General features: G+C 42.7%; 1 long non-coding RNA gene across 1 annotated transcript in view; it reads right to left on the reverse strand.

Annotated features, from left to right (window-relative positions):
• The window catches only part of LOC145528340 (uncharacterized), a 45,741-nt gene extending 29,951 nt beyond the window's left edge, over positions 1-15,790 (reverse strand). The window contains exons 1-2 of the long non-coding RNA XR_014070305.1: positions 15,446-15,790; positions 8,142-8,208 (exon numbers count right to left, since the gene is read on the reverse strand). This is a non-coding gene — a long non-coding RNA (uncharacterized LOC145528340). The remainder of the gene's footprint in view (positions 1-8,141; positions 8,209-15,445) is intronic.
• Positions 15,791-19,262: the final 3,472 nt, after the last annotated feature.

Raw genomic sequence — 19,262 nt, forward strand, 5'->3', positions numbered from 1 at the left:
CTGTGCTCTAGAGCCAGGGAGTCACAGCTACTGAGCCCACGTGCTGCAACTACTGATACCCCACAACAAGAGAAGCCATGGCAATGAGAAGCCCATGCACCACGAGTAGAGAATAGCCCTTGCCTCAACCAGAGAAAAGCCCACACAGCAATGAAGACCCAGAAGAGCCAAAAATAAACGAATAAAATAATTTTCAAAAAAAGCTGTAGTCATTAAATTGTATGGTATTGGCACAAAAATAGAAATGAAGATCTGATGGGACAGGACAGAACACCCAGGAATAAACCTACATACCTACGGTCAGTTAATCTAAGACAAAGGAGGCAAGAGTATACAATGGTGGGAAGACAGTCTCTTCAATAAATGTGCTGGGAAAACTGGACAGCTACATTCAAAAAATGAGATTAGAGAATTCTTTAACATCATAAACAAAAATAAGCTCAAAATGGATCAAAGAACTCAATATAAGACCAGACACTATAAAACTCCTAGAGGAAGACACAGGCAGAACACTCTGACATAAAGTGCAGCAAGATCTCATTAGATCTAACTCCCAGAGTAATGGAAATAAAAACAAAAATAAACAAATGGGACCTAATTAAACTCAAAAGCTTTTGTACAGCAAAGGAAACAATAAACAAAACAAAAAGACAACCCACAGAGTGGTGAAACTATTTGCAAATGTTGTGACCAATAAGGGATTAGTCTCCAAAATTTACAAACAGCTCATGAAGCTTAATATCATCAAAATGAACAACCCAATCAAAAAATGGGCAGAGACCTAAATAGACATTTTTCCAAAGAAGACACTCACATGGCCAAGAGGCACATGAAAAGATGTGCAAAATTGCTAACTACTAGAGAAATGAAATCAAAACTATCATGAGATTTATCACCTCACATCAGTCAAAATGGCTATTATCAAAAGATCCACAGACTTCTCTGGTGGCCCAGTGGTTAAGAATCCACCTGCCAATGCAAGGGAGAGGCATTCAATCCCTGGTCCAGGAAGATCCCACATGCCGTGGGGCAACTAAGTTCGTGTACCACAGCTACTGAGTCTGCACTCTAGAGCCACTTGCTCCGCAACAAGGCTTAGCACCTTAACAAAGAGTAGCCTCAGCTCACCGCAACTAGAGAAAAGCCCACGCAGCAATGAAGACCCAACACAGGCAAAAATAACTAACTAAATAATTTGTTAAAAATTCACAAACAATAAGTGCTGGAGAAGGTGCAGAGAGAAGGGAACCCTCCAACACTGTTGGTGGGAATGTAAATTGTACAGCCACTATTGAAAATAATATGGAGATTCCTAAAAAACTAAAAAATATAGAGCTACCATATTATCCTGAAAACCCACTCCTGGGCACATATCTGGAGAAAAACATGGTCTGAAAAGACACATGCACCCCAGTGTTCACTGCAGCAGTGTTTACAATAGCCAAGAGCTGGAAGCAACTAAACGTCCATCAGCAGAGGAACAGATGAAGAGAATGTGGTATATATGTACCTTGGAATATTACTCAGTTGTTAATAATAATGCCGTTTGCAACAAAATGGACTGACCTAGAGATTGTCATACTGAGTGAAATAAGTCAGACAGAAAGAGAAATACTGTATGATATTGCTTATATGTGGATCTAAAAAGAATGATACAGTTAAACTTAATTTACAAAACAGAAAAAGACTCACAGACTTAGAGAAAGAACTTATGATTACCATGTGGGAAGGGCAGAGGGAAGGGATAAATAAGGAGTTTGGGATCCACATGTACACATTGCTATATTTAAAATGGATAACCAACTGACAACGAAAGATCAGGAAGAGATATAAAGGAAACAATCCTATTTACCACTGCAACAAAAAGAATAAAATAACTAGGAATAAACCTACCTAATGAGGCAAAAGATCTGTACTTAGAAAACTGTAAGACACTGAATGAAAGAAATAAAAGATGACACAAACAGTTGGAGAGATATACCATGTTCTTGGATTGGAAGAATCAATACTGTGAAAATGACTATACTACCCAAAGCAATCTACAGATTCAATGTAATCCCTATCAAATTACCAATGGCATTTTTCACAGAATTAGAACAAAAAATTTTACTATTTGAATAGAAACACAAAAGACCCCAAACAGCCAAAGCAATATTGAGAAAGAAAAATGGAATTGGAGGAATCAGACTCCCTGACTTCAAACTTACTACAAAGCTACCATAAGTAATACATTATGGTACTGATACAAAAACAGACATATAGATCAATGGAACAGGATAGAAACCCTGGAGATAAGCCTACACACATATGATCACCTACTCTATGACAAAAGAGTCAAGAATATACAATGGAGAAAAGACAGGCTCTTCAATAAGTGTGGGGGGGAAAACTAGAGAGCTACATGTAAAACAATGAAATCAGAACATTCTCTAACACCATACAGAAATAAACTAAAAGATGATTAAAGACCTAAATGTAAGGCCAGATTCTATAAAATTCTTAAGAGGAAAATACAGAAAGAATACTCTGACATAAATCACAGCAACATCTTTTATGACCATCTCCTAGAGTAAGAAAAATATTATAAAGACAGAAATAAACAAATGGGGCCTAATTAAACTTGAGCTTTTGCAAAGCAAAGGAGACCATAAACAAGATGAAAAGACAATCCAGAATGGGAGAAAATATTTACAAGTGAAGCAACTGATAAGGGATTAATCTCCAAAATATACAAATAGCTCATGCAGCTCAAAAAAAAAAAAAAAAAAAAACAACCACCACCCAATCAAAACATGGGTAGAAGACCTAAATAGACATTTCTCCAAGGTAGACATACAGATGGCTAAGAGGCACATGAAAAGATGCTTAGCGTCACTAATTATGAGAGAAATGCAAGTCAAAAGTGCAGTGAATTATCACTTCACACCAATCAGAAAGGCTATCATCAAAAAGTCTACAAACAATAAACACTAGAGATGGTGTGGAGTAATACGAACCCTCCTACACCACTGATAGGAAAGTAAAGTGGTGCAGCCACTATGAAGAACAGTAGGAACATTCCTTAAAAAACTAAAAATAGAGCTAACATATGATCCAGCAAACTCACTCCTAGGTGTGTATCTGGAGAAAGCTGTAATTCAAAAAGACACATGCAGCCCCAATGTCTACTTCAGCACTATTTACAATAGTCAGCACATGGAAGCGACATAAGTGTCCACTGACAAATGAATGGATAAAGAAAATGTGGTACATACATACAATGGAATATTACTCAGCCATAAAAAGAATAAAATCATGCCATTTGCAGCAACATGAATGAACTCAGAGTTTGTCATCAGTGCAGTACAGTTGCTCAGTCGTCTCCAACTCTTTGCGACCCCACGGACTGCGCCACACCAGGCTTCCCCATCCATCACCAACTCCCAGAGCTTACTCAAATTCACAGCCATTTAGTCAATGATGCCATCCAACCATGTCATCCTCTGTCGCCCCCTTCTCCTCCTGCCATCAATCTTTCCCAGCATCAGGGTCTTTTCAAATGAGTCAGTTCTTTGCATCAGGTGGCCAAAGTATTGCAGCTTCAGCTTCAGCATCAGTCCTTCCAATGAATATTCAGGACTGATTTCCTTTAGGGTGACTGATTGGATCTCCTTGCCACCCAAGGGACTCTCAAGAGTCTTCTCTAACATCACAGTTCAAAAGCATCAATTCTTCAGCCCTCAGCTTCCTTTATAGTCCGACTCTCAGATCCATACATGACTACTGGAAAAACCATAGCTTTCACTAGATGGAAATGTCTCTGCTTTTTAAGATGCTGTCTAGGTTGGTCATAACTTTTCTTCCAAGGAGCAAGTGTCTTTTAATTTCATGGCTGCAGTCACCATCTGCAGTGATTTTGGAGCCCAAAAAAATAAAGTCTCTCACTGTTTCCATTGTTTCCCCATATATTGGCCATGAAGTGATGGGACTGGATGCTATGATCTTAGTTTTCTGAATGTTGAGTTTTAAGCCAACTTTTTCATTCTCCTCTTTCACTTTCATCAAGAGGCTCTTTAGTTCTTCACTTTCTGCTGTAAGTGTGGTGTCATCTGCATATCTGAGGCTATTGATATTTCTCCCAGCAATCTTGATTCCAACTTGTACTTCAACCAGTCCAGCATTTCTCATGATGTCCTCTGCACATAAGCTAAATAAGCAGGGTGACAATATACAGCCTTGACATACTCCTTTCCCAATTTGGAACCAGTCTGTTGTTCCATGTCCAGTTCTAACTGTTGCTTCTTGACCTGCATACAGGTCAAGAGTTTGTCATACTAAATGAAATAATGTCAGAGGGAAAAAGACAAATATCATATCATATCACTTACATGTGGAATCTAAAAAATGATACAAATGAACACATTTTCAAAACATAAATAGACTTACAGATAATTGAAAACATCATTACCAAAGGTGAAAGGCTAGGGGAAGGGATAATTTAGGAGTTTGGAATTAACATACACATACTAGTATATGTAGAATAGATAATCAATAAGGACTTACTGTATAGCCTAGGGAACTCTATCCAAAATTCTGTAATAACCTACACAGGAAAATAATCTGAAGAAGAATAGATACCTATATATATATATAACTGAAGCATTTTGATGTCCACCTGAAACCAACAGGACATTGTAAATCAACTATACACCAAGGTAAAATTTAAAAATAAAAGACTTCCAACAAATCAAAGTCCAGGAACAGACAGCTTCACAGATGAATTATAACAAACATTTAGAGAATAATTAACACTTATTCTTCTCAAACTGTTCCAAAGGCTTGCAGAGGAAATTGCAGTCAGGAATGATAGGGTTGGAGGAAATAGATGCAGGGTCACGATGAAACCTTGATACCTGATGGCTGGAGCATTGAGCACTGGACATACAGTACAACATGAGAAATGGGTGGAAGTCATTGGAGTGTGGGGAGAATAAAGGGCAAGGGAAAAGGAAGACATGAAGGATGAAGGGTTTGGAATGGAGGAAGGCTGGGCTTAGACCTCTGGAATCAGGGGGATGGAGGTCTCAATGGGATGGAGGTCTAAAATGCATAGGATGGATGTGGGAGAGCAATAAAGAAGCCTAGATGGGGAAGAATTAGTTCTAGAGAGAAACGTCACACAGGTGAGGACATTGAGGTCACACTGAGGATTAGATAATGATGGAGGAGAGCGATGGAGGTGAGGTGATGACAGTTGCAGCGGTGGTGTGAGGGGCACTCATTTTTTTCTCCTCTTCATTAATTCCATGATTTGCATTCAAATCATAATCCAATAGTGAACAGTTTCTAATTTGAGTCCTTAAGACAAATTACATACCTACATAACAAATTACTTTATTCCCCTAAAATCCTTGTGACCATCCCTTCAACTGAATATACAGTAAAGGATTTGAGAAAAAAAAGAGTAAAACAATGACACACTATATTTCTTCTCTCTTTGGGGGATACAGGATTTAAGATGTGAGCATGAGGACTTGCATGGAAGCCACCAGGATATAATAGGCTCTGACTAGCACCTGAACGGTCCTGGCAGTGGACTGTCCTCTGTAAGCTGCAGATAAGAACCTAGGCCTTATGACACCCTGAGTTTTGACCTTGAAAAACCCTAAACAGCAAGTTCAGCCAAAACAACAGGATTTCTAATTTATGAACTGCAGAAATTTTTTTAAACTGCTAAATGTGTGGTCTTATGTTACGGCAGTGAAAAAAAACTACTACATATAGGATCAAATTATAAAATAATAAACATTATAAAAGACAAAATTATTAAATATTTAAACAATAAAAGTCAAGTAAAAATGCCCACTTATCAACCACCTCTGGAGGCAATTAAAGTTTTATTTCCAGATGTAACATCCTCAGTTCCAAGCATATCCTCCTTGCTATGAAATGTGTCATTTAAATTACATTTGAACTTGTATAATACACATGCACACATACACAAACACTAAAATATTATGTTATTGTTGTTCAGTCGCTAAGTCATGCCTGACTCTTTGTGACCCTATGGACTGTAGCCTGACAGGCTCCTCTGTCTATGTGATTTTCTAGGCAAGAATACTGGAGTGGGTTGCCATTTCCTCCTCCAGGGGATCTTCCCAACCCAGGGATTAGACCCACATCTCCTGCATTGGCAGGTGGATTCTTTACTGCAGAGCCACAAGGGAAGCCCAAAATATTATGTACATGGTTCAATATTGACATACATATTGTTAAATCAAACTTTCTATCAATCAAATTGCCATCCTTAACCAATGATATAGGAAGGTGATATTTTCCACACCAGCAGAAACGGATCTATTGCATTCCAACAGACATCATCATACTATATTTCATGGTACTTATGAATAAGATGACTTTACGGAAACATTTCCTAGTTATGCATTTCCATGTTCGCGTGTGCTCTTCTCCTGCTATCACAGACTGGATCTTCGATCTGTACACATGTGGATTACCTGGTGGTTTGGGGCATGAAACTGTTGCTCCCACTGACTGCATTTCTACATTAATCGAACAATTGCTGACTTGCCTTGCAAATGGATGAAAAGTATAATATCCCCCCTACTGCATTTCCAGTGTTAAAGTACTTAAACAAGGAGGTCATTAGGCTGAGGTTGGGCTTCCCAGGTAGCACTAGTGGTAAAGAACCTGCCTGCCAATGCAGGACACAAGAGACTCGGGTTTGATCCCTGGGTTGGGAAAATCCCCTGGTTGAGGGCATGGCAACCCACTCCAGTATTCTTGCCTGGAGAATCCCATGGACAGAGGAGCCTGGTGGGCTCTGGTCCACGGAGTTGTAAAGAGTTGGACTCGAGTGAAGCAACTTAGCATGCACACATGAACGACTAATGCTTTGGGAACCTATTTAAGCAAACTTAATCCAGAGTCAAGACATTTTAACCTGAGACTATAAATTAAGATTAACCAACACACAGCCAACCGGGCTTTCCAAAACCAAGCTCTCTGGTTAAGATACCGTCAAGTATCATCCTTGCTTTGATGTGGTGTCTTCTCTAGAAAACTTCTCCCCCAACCCCTGCAGACGAAGTGCTCCAAAACCACCATTGATCTGAGGCTGTGAGAACTAGAATTAACTCTTGGAAACTTGAACGTGCGATAAGTTTACCTTTGAACACCACATAGTCAGCTTTTACTTTGAGGAGTATCTTTATCTCGTCCCTAAACACCTCATCCATGTGCAGCGTGGCCTGAGGCCTCAATGAGCAGCTCTCCCCACTTCTCCCCACCCCACCTCACTGAGGATGTTAACACACAGCCCAACTGCGCCCTCGCCTGAGCAGACTTCACCCTGGTAAGACCACCACCCAGCCTTTCCCATCAGAGAACCCTCTGCACACTGAGCGGTGCACACAGGACTCTGCCCACACCAGCCCCTCCCAGGGCCAGCACCCGCAGCGCCTGGCTCCTCCCTCCACCATCCCGGTGCTCCAGACCACCAGGCTCAAATCCCATTGTAATGACGCCCACTCACCTAAGTTCCAAGTTCAGGCAAGCTGGGAGCTGGCACCACAACTGTAGCTCAGACCAGTTCTCCCTCCTTCCCCTGTCCTTACCCCTGGGGTTTTGACAACTTTCCCCTTTCTGTCCTTTCCTTCAGCCCAGAACGTCACACAGGCACAAAGGGCGCGCGGGAAGACTCACAAGGACCTGACCCAGTTCCTCTAACGGCGCAGCACGTGACCCAAAAGCAGCTTGGGTCAGGGAGTGGCCACCAGAACCACACAAGAAACATAAACACAAGAGGCCCCTCATCAACCTCTGACAGCACGGCTTAAACTGCTTCAGCAGCCCCACACAGAACAGTCCCTCTTCCAATATCAGACTCGTAGAGCCAATAGCTAAGGTCAGTTCAGATAATATTTAAAACAACAACTAAGCCCTGCCATGGCTCCACCCCTACTCCCTGCTCATCCTTTTCAGAAGATGCACCTCTGTGACGCAGGAGATATAAACCTTGATAAATAAATCCTCAAAGTAATTTCCACTGAAGCAGAGCTTCCCAACCCTCATTTAAAAACTAAGCTTCCTTCCCCTTCTTTGAACTCACAGTTGTGCCACGTGCTTCATTCATTCCCACCTACCTGGGTGATGACTGCTGTCTCCTTTGCTCAAAAAAGGTGATCAGGTTCAGCTTCCAGACGTCAAGACCTATTTAAAAAAGGAACGGGAATCACCCCGGGGATTCTACAATGTCCAACCCTGTTCTGTGTTCACAGAAGAGAGGACACTGTACGTTATAGAAAATTATTCCACCAAATACCATTTCCTGACAGATACTTTAAAATATGCAGGAAGTATTTCTCATTCACAGATCCTTAACTCTATTTCCAAAAATAAGGAACTCTATCAAATTAAGGAATGACTATTTGACTTTAAGATACAGGAAACATTATTTTATGAATCTCTAGAATGATCTAGAGTGAAAGATGAGGTCAACTCAAGAGACGAGAAGGATGAGATGATACATTGTGAAGATTTGCTTTGCATCCATAAACCCCTAGTTCCTTGAAATGATCTCATTTCTCTTTTGTGCTGGTTGTATTATGGCATTTTAAGATACCTGAACACATACTATAAGACTCTTGTTTTCTTTTCTTGAAGATACAAAAAGTAATAAAGAGGAGAAAAATTGTGACATGACTGTGGAATACGAAATTTACAGAATGTTTACCGACAAAAGACTGAACGAAACCGAGAGGTGTCATTTTCCACAGCAATCTACTGGTAAAGGGACATGAACTAGACAGGGGACTTTTCAGATTAAACGCGATGGTTCATGCACATCTCTCAGTAAATCCCACCAGCACTCTATTAATGATAATTGTAAAATTCTTAGCTTTTTGAGGAATCTGGCAGACAGGCTTCTGAGCCAAATGAACAAAATGAACGTTAGCTATGATGGGACAAATTGATATCACCTGCCCCATGTACACAGGGCTCATCATTGTTGCATTGGTTTTACAAAAAAGCAAGCAAACAAAAAACAAATTTAAAAAATCCATTAATCTAGTCATGAGATCAGGGTTAAGAACATTTAAAGCCACATATTAACTCTTGTATCCTGTACCCTTGTGTATTTTAAATAGTAAATCTTTCCTTGAGGCAACTGAGAGCTCTGTTTCTTTTTCAGCACTCCAGGTTCTGGACAGCATAGCCATCTGCTTTATTGGTGCATTTTCAGAATTCTTGTCTACACAGACCCATGCTGCCTCCATACAGAACCTACATACGGTCCTTCATCAGTGACATCCCAGGACCCAGCTGCACATTCAGTGGGAATTTTGTATATCAACACATCCCCACATTGATTTGAAAGACAAAAAGGGAACTCTTTTTTTTTTAAGTAATTTTATAATCCATTACTCTTTTTTCTGGGGTGGATGGAGTCTAACTGCTTTACAATATTTTGTTAGTTTCTGTTGTACAACAATATGAATCAGCTATGTATATAAAACACACACACATATATCCCCTCCCTCTTGAGCCTCCCCCCCAACCCTTCTTTGTCATCCCAGAGCACCGAGCTGAGCTCCCTATTCTATATAGCAGCTTCCTACTAGCAAGCTATTTTACATAATAGTATATATTTGAACATCTGAGAAAACTCCAGGAGATAGTGAAGGAAAAGGAAGCCTGGAGAGAGCTGCAGCCCATGGGATCCCAAAAAGTCGGACATGACTTAGTAACTAAACAACTCTGTATACACACACACACACATATGTCAATGGTAATTTCCCAATTCATCACATCCTCTCCTTCCCCCACGTCCACACATTCGTTCTCTACATCTGTGTCCCTATTCCTGCCCTGAAAATAGGTTCATCTGTACCAAAAAGGGAACAGTTTTAACATTTGCACATCAGTAATTCATGGCAGGAATCCTTCATGTCGTATAGGGAGCCTGGATGGAGACGATGGAGAGAAGGTGGAGGATAAGAGAGAAATGTTGAAAAGATCTACCCTTGGCTATCACTAGGAAGAAAAGTACTGAAAACAAGTCTGATGAGCAGGCCCACTGGATTTACAAAAGTGTTTGCAAGTTCTAAACACATGGGATTTCTGCAATAAAAGGTGATAGAGCCACCAACCTGAGTCACAATACTTAAGGGAGACCCTGGCGTTTCTTCCTCTTCCTCCTCCATTTCGAAGTTTCTTTCTCCAGTGATACTACGTACAGAAATCACACTTGTGTATTTCTAATGGTGTCAGCACAGCCCGTTCACATGTTCCCCCCCATACTCAGAGGCAGAAAGACCCAGAAATGCAGGAAAGGCCACCTGACAGAGTCAGGACAACACAAGTACCTCCATGGAGACCAGAACACGATTTTCTCCCGCCCTGTTTACACACACTTGGCCACTCACCCTGCGGCATCAGAGGGGAGCATGGGCTGCATGGACCTGACCCGCCCACACAGACTACTGTCATTGTTCAGTGGCTCAGTTGTGTCTGACTCTTGCTGACCCCATGGAATGGACTGTAGCCCGCCAGGCTCCTCTGTCCATGGGATTCTCCAGGCAAGAATACTGGAGTGGGTTGCCATTTCCTTCTCCAGAGGATCTTCCCCACCCAGGGATCGACCATGTATCCTGCACTAACAGGCGGATTCTTTACTACTGAGCGACCTGAGAAGCCCACACAGACTATTACCTTTTCTTCAACTAAAGACTGAACTCAATTCACCACAAAAATATCTGAGAGCCCTCTTGAGTAACCCTGGTTTCACCCTGGAACTGCCCAGAGCAGCTAATTAAAACAAATTTACTTGTAATTTGTGTAAATTATGTTCAACTGAAGCTACACTGCACACCTGAATCAAATACAATACAGATGGTCAACTCTACTTCATTTCAGAAAAACAGCCTCCCGCCCAGGCCAATAGGATCTATGAGAGGGGACACAGGTTATAGTTATTAAATCTCACCACATCATCTTCATTGTAAGCCTAGAGTGATAAGCATTTATGTAAATCTTTCCTCTCAAATTTAAACATGCAGACAAAGCATTCCAGGACCTGTGAAGGAAATTGACCCTGCAGGTCTGGAGAGGGACCCATGATCTGGCATCTTTATCCAGTTTCTTCTTTGTGCCAATGCAGCCCCCAGACCCGTTTTTAGTGTCACTGCACGCAAGCAAGCAGGCAGAACACACCCAAACCCCTCACACCAACTCCCTTATCTCGACACAACTACTGTGAATTCCACTAATGACCACCATCGTGGCCTTGAAAGATCACATGTTTGGCTGGCATTTTACAGTTTATAGAAGGCTGATAAAGGCTGTAACATGAGTCTCTAATTGGACAACATATGTATATAGTCAGTACAGCAACAATTACTGAGCATCTGCTATGTGTTTGAAAATAGGTTACTGTGCACTGTTTAGTACTGTGTGCCCAGAAGCTCACTTGTGTCCGACTCTTTCGACTCCATAAGACTGTACTCCGTCATGCTCCTCTCTGCCCATGGGATTTCCCAGGCAAGACTACTGGAGTGGGTTGCTATTTCCTTCTCCAGGGGATCTTTCCAACCCTGGGATCGAACCCTTGTCTCTTGCATTTCCTGCATTGGCAGGCGGATTCTTTACCACTAGCACCACCAGGGAAGCCCCTCATATATTACTGGAGTTTATCTTCATAACATCCTGGGATTTGGGCACTGGGCATCTCAGAATAACCCTGAGATTCACCTGTTTCCTTATCTTTGACTTAAAAACAATATTTGCATACAACAGAAGCTAACCATAGATGGCTGGAGAAATTCAGAGAGAAGGGGTATCTTAGAAGTTCAGAATTTTCATTGTTTTGTGTTTATTTTTTTTCCCTAAATGGGTAGATAAAGTTTTATAAGTAAAAGCCAATTAGTTTTCCTATCTGGATATATTTTTTTATACTCCCATCAGCAATATAGGGTAATTTCTATTCTTTTATCACCGTTTATGTAAATATACTTTTTTATGTAAGCATCTAGAAATCTGAAGTGCTCTCTCACTATTGTTGCCCTGGTGTCTAGCATAAACAGATTTAAAAATGTGATATATATGAATGAATACTATTCAGCCTTTTAAAGGAACATCCTTCCATTTGGACAACACGAATGAACCCGAAGGGCACTATGCTAAGTGAAATAAGCCAACACAGAAAGGAAAACACTGTATTATCTCAATTATATGTGGAAACTACTAAAGTCCAAATCACAAAACAGGACAGAATAGTAGTGATTGTCAGGAACTTGCTGTGAGGGAGACGGGGAATGTTGTTCAAATGATATAAAAATTCAGTTCTGCAGGATGAAGAAACTGAAGAGATTCAAGCACAGCCTGGTGAAACAGTTATGGAGTATATTGTACTTTGCTAGGAAAATGTATTTGAAGTGTTCTCACCAGAAAAAAAACAAACAAACATGCAAACAAGTGACATGACAGATGTGTTAATTAGCTTGAATGTGGTCATCATTTCACAACATACACGTTTATTTACATTTTTGAAACTGAACAACTATTGGATCTACAGGAATGGAAAGCAGGGTGCTAAATGAGATGACTCTTGAAATGCAAAATTTAGTGAGAAATTAAGACTCCAAAACATACAGCATTTGCTGGCTTAAAACTGCACATTCAAAAAACTAAAATCATGGCATCTGGTCCCATCACTTCATGGCAAATAGATGGGGAAACAATGGAAACTGTGACGGACTTTTATTTTCTTGGGCTCCAAAATCACTGCAGATGGTGACTATTTCATGGCTATGAAATCAAAAGATGCATGCTCCTTGGAAAAAAAGCCGTGACAAACCTAGATAGCATATTAGAAAGCAGAGACTTTACTGTACCGACAAAGGTCTGTCTAGTCAAAGCTATGGTTTTTCCAGTAGTTATGTATGGATGTGATAGCTGGATCACAAAGAAAGCTGACCACTGAAGAATTGATGCGTTTGAACTGTGGTGTTTGAGAAGACTCTTGAGAGTCCCTTGGGTGGCAAGGAGATCAAACCAGTCAATCCTAAAGGAAATCAGTCCTGAATATTCATTGGAAGGACTGATGCTGAAGCTGAAGCTCCAATACTTTGGCTACCTGATGCAAAGAACTGACTCACTGGAAAAGACCCTGATGCTGGAAAGACTGAAGGCAGGAGGAGAAGGGGACGACAGAGGATGAGATAGTTGGATGACATCACTGACTCGATGGCTATGAGTGTGAGCAAGCTCCAGGAGTTGGTGATGGACAGGGAAGCCTGGTGTGCTGCAGTCCATGGGGTTGAAAAGAGTTGGACTCGACTGAACTGAATGATCTGCCTTCGGGTTTCAGCAGAATGTGAGCATTGGCCACTGAGATGTGGGAGGGGCGGCTACTCCCACTGAGATGTGGGAGGGGCGGCTACTCCCACTGAGATGTGGGAGCAAACATTCAGTTCTTGTAATTGGTGATGTGAGGGGGGACCCAGGTGAGGACAGATGTAGACATACCAAGGGTACAGATGAATATATTTTCCAAACAGAAACAGACTTACAGACTTGGAGAACAAACTTACGATTTCCAGGGGACATGGGTGGGAGAGGGATAGATTAGGAGTTTGGGATGGACAAATACACATTGCTGTATTTAAAATAATGATAGATAACCAACAAGGACCTACACTATAGTACAAAGAACTCTACTCAATATTCTGTAATAACCTAAATGGGAAATGTGTTCAAAAAAGGATAGATACATATTTATGTAGAACTGAATCACTTTACTGTACACCTGAAACTAATACAATATTGTCATATCAACTATACTCCAATAGAACATTTTAAAGAAATTTTAAATAGATAATGTATCCAGGGCATAGTAAAAACTTTTATGACTCATCAACAACAACCAACAAGACTTCAATAGACCTTCCTTCACACAAGACATGCAAATGGACACCAAGCAGATGAAGACAGGGTGGAAATGCAGGTTAAAAACCACAATGCAACCTAGAGGGATGGGATGAGAGGGCTCAAGGGAGGCTCAAGAGGGAGGGGATATATGTATACATGTAGCTGATTCACTTCATTGTACAGCAGAAACTAACACAATATTGTAAAGCAAGTATATTCCAATTTGAAGAAGAAAAATGCTTAACATAAATTTTATGAACTTTTTACCACAATAAAAAAATACAAATTTTTTATCTTAAAAAAACCACCAAAAAACCACAATTCAATAACTTCTTCCACACTCAACTAAAAATCAAGAAAATTAAAGAGAACCAATGCTGGCAACAATGCACAGAAGTTGGAACCTTTAAACATTACCTGTGGGAAAAAGGTGCAACCTATGTTTACTATGTTGTTGTTGCTCAGTCGCTCAGTCGTGTCTGACTCTTTGTGACCCCATGGACTGTAGCCCACCAGGCTCCTGTGTCCATGGGATTCTCCCGGCAAGAATACTGGAGTGGGTTGCCATTTCCTTCTCCAGGGTATCTTCCCGACCCAGGGATTGAATCCCGGTCTCCTGTGTCTCCTGCATTAGAAGGTGGGTTCTTTACCACTGAGTCACCTGGGAAGCCCCGATATTTACTACAACTACCCTTCCAGAAAGAGACCTGTGGAATCCTGACCCAAGGGCACAGGTGGTAGGCTTTGCACCAAGACCACAGATAAGGAGCCCAGAACTAAGGTCATAGCGGAACAGCCTGAGTCCCAATGTAACCGCCCCCGATCCTTACTCACCAGCTCCCTGACCCCAAATTAGGCAAAAATGCCCATTCCTGGGGCTCACTCTACAGCGCCCTAGCCAATCACCTCAAATGCCACCCTTTGAGCAGAAATTTTGCCCCCAGGCTGTAAGAACTGGCTACTAACCCAGAAAAAGCTCTGGCTCCCCCTCGAGCTGCCCCTGTTCTAACAGTACCCCGCGGTCTCTCCCCCACCGGCTGAATCTGCAGCGCCCACATCATCTCTGCTCCTCATTCTTAATACACTCGCTCCCTTCAGAAATGCTCTGCATCTGGAAATTCTTTTCCAACCCGCGCTCAGGCTGCCAGGACAAGAACCTAAAGAACTGAACACAGCACACACACGTTCTAATAGCGGCTCTGTTCACAACAGCCGAAAGGAACAATGCGAATGTCCACCGCGTGTAAGCGGATAAACAAAGAGGGCTGGGCCACAAACCATTCAGTATTCTGTCATAAAGGAACCGGGTGAACTGGTGCAGCCCGTGGGGAAGACAGCACAGCAGCTCCACCACAAACAGCGCTGGGAGGCTTGACACCATGTGCCACAGGCCCTCTACACCCACAAAGAACTGGCCAAAAACCCAGCTCTTCACACCACATCCTTCCCGTATCCTCTGAAGAGTGACACCTTCAGCTGTCAGTCGCCCACAGGAAGTTTCTCCCCACTTCCTCCTCACCTTGTCCTCCTGGGATCATCTGGGTGGGCAGGAAACCCAGCTCCTGTAAGCGTGGAAGCAGCCTTGTGTTGTCCTGAAGCCAAACCCAACAAGTAGTAAGGAGACTGAGCTCCCAACTGCAGAGACGCTGAGCGGGTCAGTTAAGCCGAAGACCTGCGCTGGCTGACTAGACACAGCTTGTCAGCAGCGTTCAGAGCCCAGTCCACGTAGAACGTGCATGACGTAAAACGTGCATGACGTGACGCGAATGACGTAAATGTGCATGACTCAAAGCATGCGTGATGTAAAACGTGTGCAATGCGAACGTGCGTGACAGCGTGCATGACGTGAACGTATGATGGATGCGTGCATGACGTAAAATGTGTGCGACGGAAAGTGCATGGAGTTAACGGGCATTACGTAAGTGTGCGTGACGCAAACGTGCATGATGTAAATCGTGCGTGACGTAAAACGTGTCACGTGAATCACGTGAACGTGCACGAAGTGGAACGTGCACGATGTACGTGGGACGCGCATGAAGTGGACCGTTCAAGTGGTGTGGGTTAGAGAGGTGAGTTCAGCACCACCGTGTGGTCAGTGCGAGAGGTGCAGAACCTGCCTGCCTCAAAGTTCATTGGACATAGCGCTCCTTGCCAGCTGAACTGCTGAATCCATTTAACTTTGGACATTCACACTGAAATGGAGCCCTCGGGCAGGCCAGCCCAGGCCACCACTCTGAGCCCACCCGAGTAGCCTCATGTCCCTTCCCTGGCTGTGTGGGGGTGGGGGTTTCTGTGCTGTGGGTCGGCCGCCAGCAAGAGCAGGCTGGTGAGGCGTTAGAAGCCTGGTGGACATTTGGTGTCCACACACCTTGTCAGAGCTGGCTGGGCGGGAAGGAGAGTGCAGGCAGCGCCCTTCTGCTTGCGGCTTACACCAAGCCCTCCGGGCAGATCTGAACAGACACGGGTCTGGGCCTGATCTGGGAGCAGAAGGTCGCCACATGGTCATGGCCGGGCGGGGCTCTGACGCCTCTGGGCCGGGTTGGCTGCAGAGCCCACATAGAGATAAGCGAGGAGGTGACTGATGGGGACACCTGATCCATCTCCCCGAGTGAGGGGCTGGGACGCCACAATGCTCAAAGGGCCAACGCGCCCCAGCATCTGCTCCTGCTGCCGCAGACAACCCAGAGCCTGGTCGGGACACACAGCTCCTGCAGGAGAACCCACATCTGCTCCTACAGGAGACCCAGAGCAAGGAGCAGATCCACAAATCCCGCAGGGAGGGAGCATCAACACTTGTTCCTGCAGGAGACCCAGAGCCCAGTGAGGAACTACCACCCCTGCCGGAGACCCAGAGCTGTCTCAGGAAGCACTAGCCCCAAGGGCAGATCCGGCTCTGCACCCAGCATCCCATCAGCTCCGGATCCTCACCATCAACCTACTCCCACGCCCGAACTTTACTTCCTTTCCTCTGTCATTTTTTCTCTTTGTTTTTACTTATCTATTTTTTCATTCACATTTTTTTTAAAGTCACATTCTATGTGTTTATGTTTCAAGTTTAAAATAATAAAATGTTAAGCATTTTCCATTTTAAATTGTGCAACTGAGGAGCATTTAGTACATTCTCAATGTTGTGTAACCATCACCACCTTAGTTCAGACTATTTCATTCCCCCCAAATAAAACCCTGTATCCAAAGCAGGCTCTTCTTATTTCTCCCTCTTCCAGCCCCTGACAGCCCCTAATTCTCTTTCTTGCTCGGTGTGTTTACCTATTCTGGATGTCTCCTACAAAAAAAAGAAAAAAAAACATACAAAGGGGGCTTTTTGTCTCTGCCGGAAAATCTTGAGAGGGTCCAGGTGAATTTTTGTCTTTGTTTTTATTTGAAATAGCAGTTTTGCTATTTGAAAGGGAAATCAGATGGGTTAAAGCTGAGATGTATTAATACAAAATGAAGCCCTTTTAGTAAATATCTGTGTATATATAACCTTGGGGTAGACACTGCTGTTCTAAGTGTGACACCTGAGCCAGAAGACAGAAGGGAAATGATGGGCTCTTGCTGCAGCAAAACCAAACAAACATCACAAAGAGAGGCAGCTGGAACCTCAAGGTCAGAGAAAGGCTTAAGATCCATGGGGTCCAAAAACCTCTCGAAAACCAGTGTTCTAACAAGAAACAGAGCAAACACATGCAATTCCAACGAGAGGCCATGCATACAGCCAGTGTAAGTGTTAGGGAAATTAAATAGTCTTGTTTAGGCTTTAGAGATAGAGCAGAGCAGGCTTCTGACTTTGCTTCTAACTTGCCTGGACACTGCCCTGACTGTGAGTGACTGTCTGCGGTGAGCGCAAGACTTGCAGCACCATAGACAAGATGGGGGATGAATCTTGAGATTGTTGAGCCCCTGGAGGGGGCCTGGCCAACCAAGCCCCAGGCTTAACAACATTGCAAGTTTTACATGACAAAACAAACAGCATTAATATGAAACCAGAGCTGCTATTTGCTCACAGACTGATGATGGTATCAGTTTGCATCCTAGGATTATAAGTGGCATGATATCAGTTTGCATCCTGGAATTATAAGTAGGAACCCCAAACTGCAATTTTCGATGTCTCACCCACGGAGCGGATGCGATGCCTGGGACATTTTCCCAATTGGGACTCCAGATGTGCTGGGACACAGGACTTCCCAGTGCTGTTTGAGTCTGGATGTTGATCAAAACCCAATTTGGTGATATATCCTCTGCTGTTTCTATTTATCTTTTCTTTTAATGTTGGTATATTAAAAGTAAGCTAGATAATTCTCTAATTGGTATTATTTATTTGTATATGTGAGTGGTTTATTTTGTTAACATATCCTTTGCACCTGAGACGAAAGTGAAAACTTTCGCCAAAATAGTATGCTAGAGATGCTGGGAGGGCGCAGAATGTGGTTAGTGTGGGGTGTATGGAGGGGCTTGGGGGCAGTGGGCAAAGTTCTACCTTGTCCAAGGTCATGTTCACCGTATAACAATTCATTAAATCCTATATTTGATTTGTGTGGTTTTCTGTATCTGTTTTATTTAAAACAATTTTTAAAATGAGTCAGATCTAGATATACTGATATGAATCAATCTGCAAAAGTATATGGTCAAGGGAAAGAAGCCTGGCCTAGAAGAGTGTGTATAGTGTGATGCATACAATATGTGTCTGGGTGAGTTACATACCTGTCCCTGGGAGGACATGCAGACAAGGGCCCAGAGGGGCCAGGATGCGGGCATGGAAGGCCACACTGCTTCTACTGTGTACACTCTATACTTTCACAATGTCCATGGTTATCATTCAAATAAACAACAAACTCCTACTGTACAGCATGGGGACTCACATTCTGTGATAAATCCTAAGGGAAAAGAATATGAACAAGGATTGTATATGTAGGACTGAATCACTTTGCTGTACACTAAAAACTAACACAACATTGCAAATCAACTATACTTCAGTAAAATTTTAAAAGCAATTAATTAACTATCAATTTTAAAAGATGAAAAGATGCTCAGCATCACTGGTTGTCAGGAAAACACAAGTCAAAATTACATTGAGATACCAGCTCATACCCACGAGGTTGGCTATAATCAAGAGGAACAGGGGACTTCCCTGGTGGTCCAGTGGTTATGAATCTGCCTGTCAATGCAGGACATGAGTTCTATCCCCGGTCCAGAAAGATCCCACATGCTTTGGAGCAACTAAGCCTGTGCGCCACAACAAGAGAAGCCACAGCAATGAGAAGCCCATGTACCACAACAAAGAGTACTCCCCACTCTGCAACTAAGAAACCCCACGCACAACAATGAAGACCCAGCAC

This window comes from Giraffa tippelskirchi, chromosome 12 (assembly GCF_054371585.1).
Source record: "Giraffa tippelskirchi isolate mGirTip1 chromosome 12, T2T-mGirTip1v1.2.pri, whole genome shotgun sequence".
In the NCBI taxonomy this organism is placed as follows: Eukaryota; Metazoa; Chordata; class Mammalia; order Artiodactyla; family Giraffidae; genus Giraffa; species Giraffa tippelskirchi.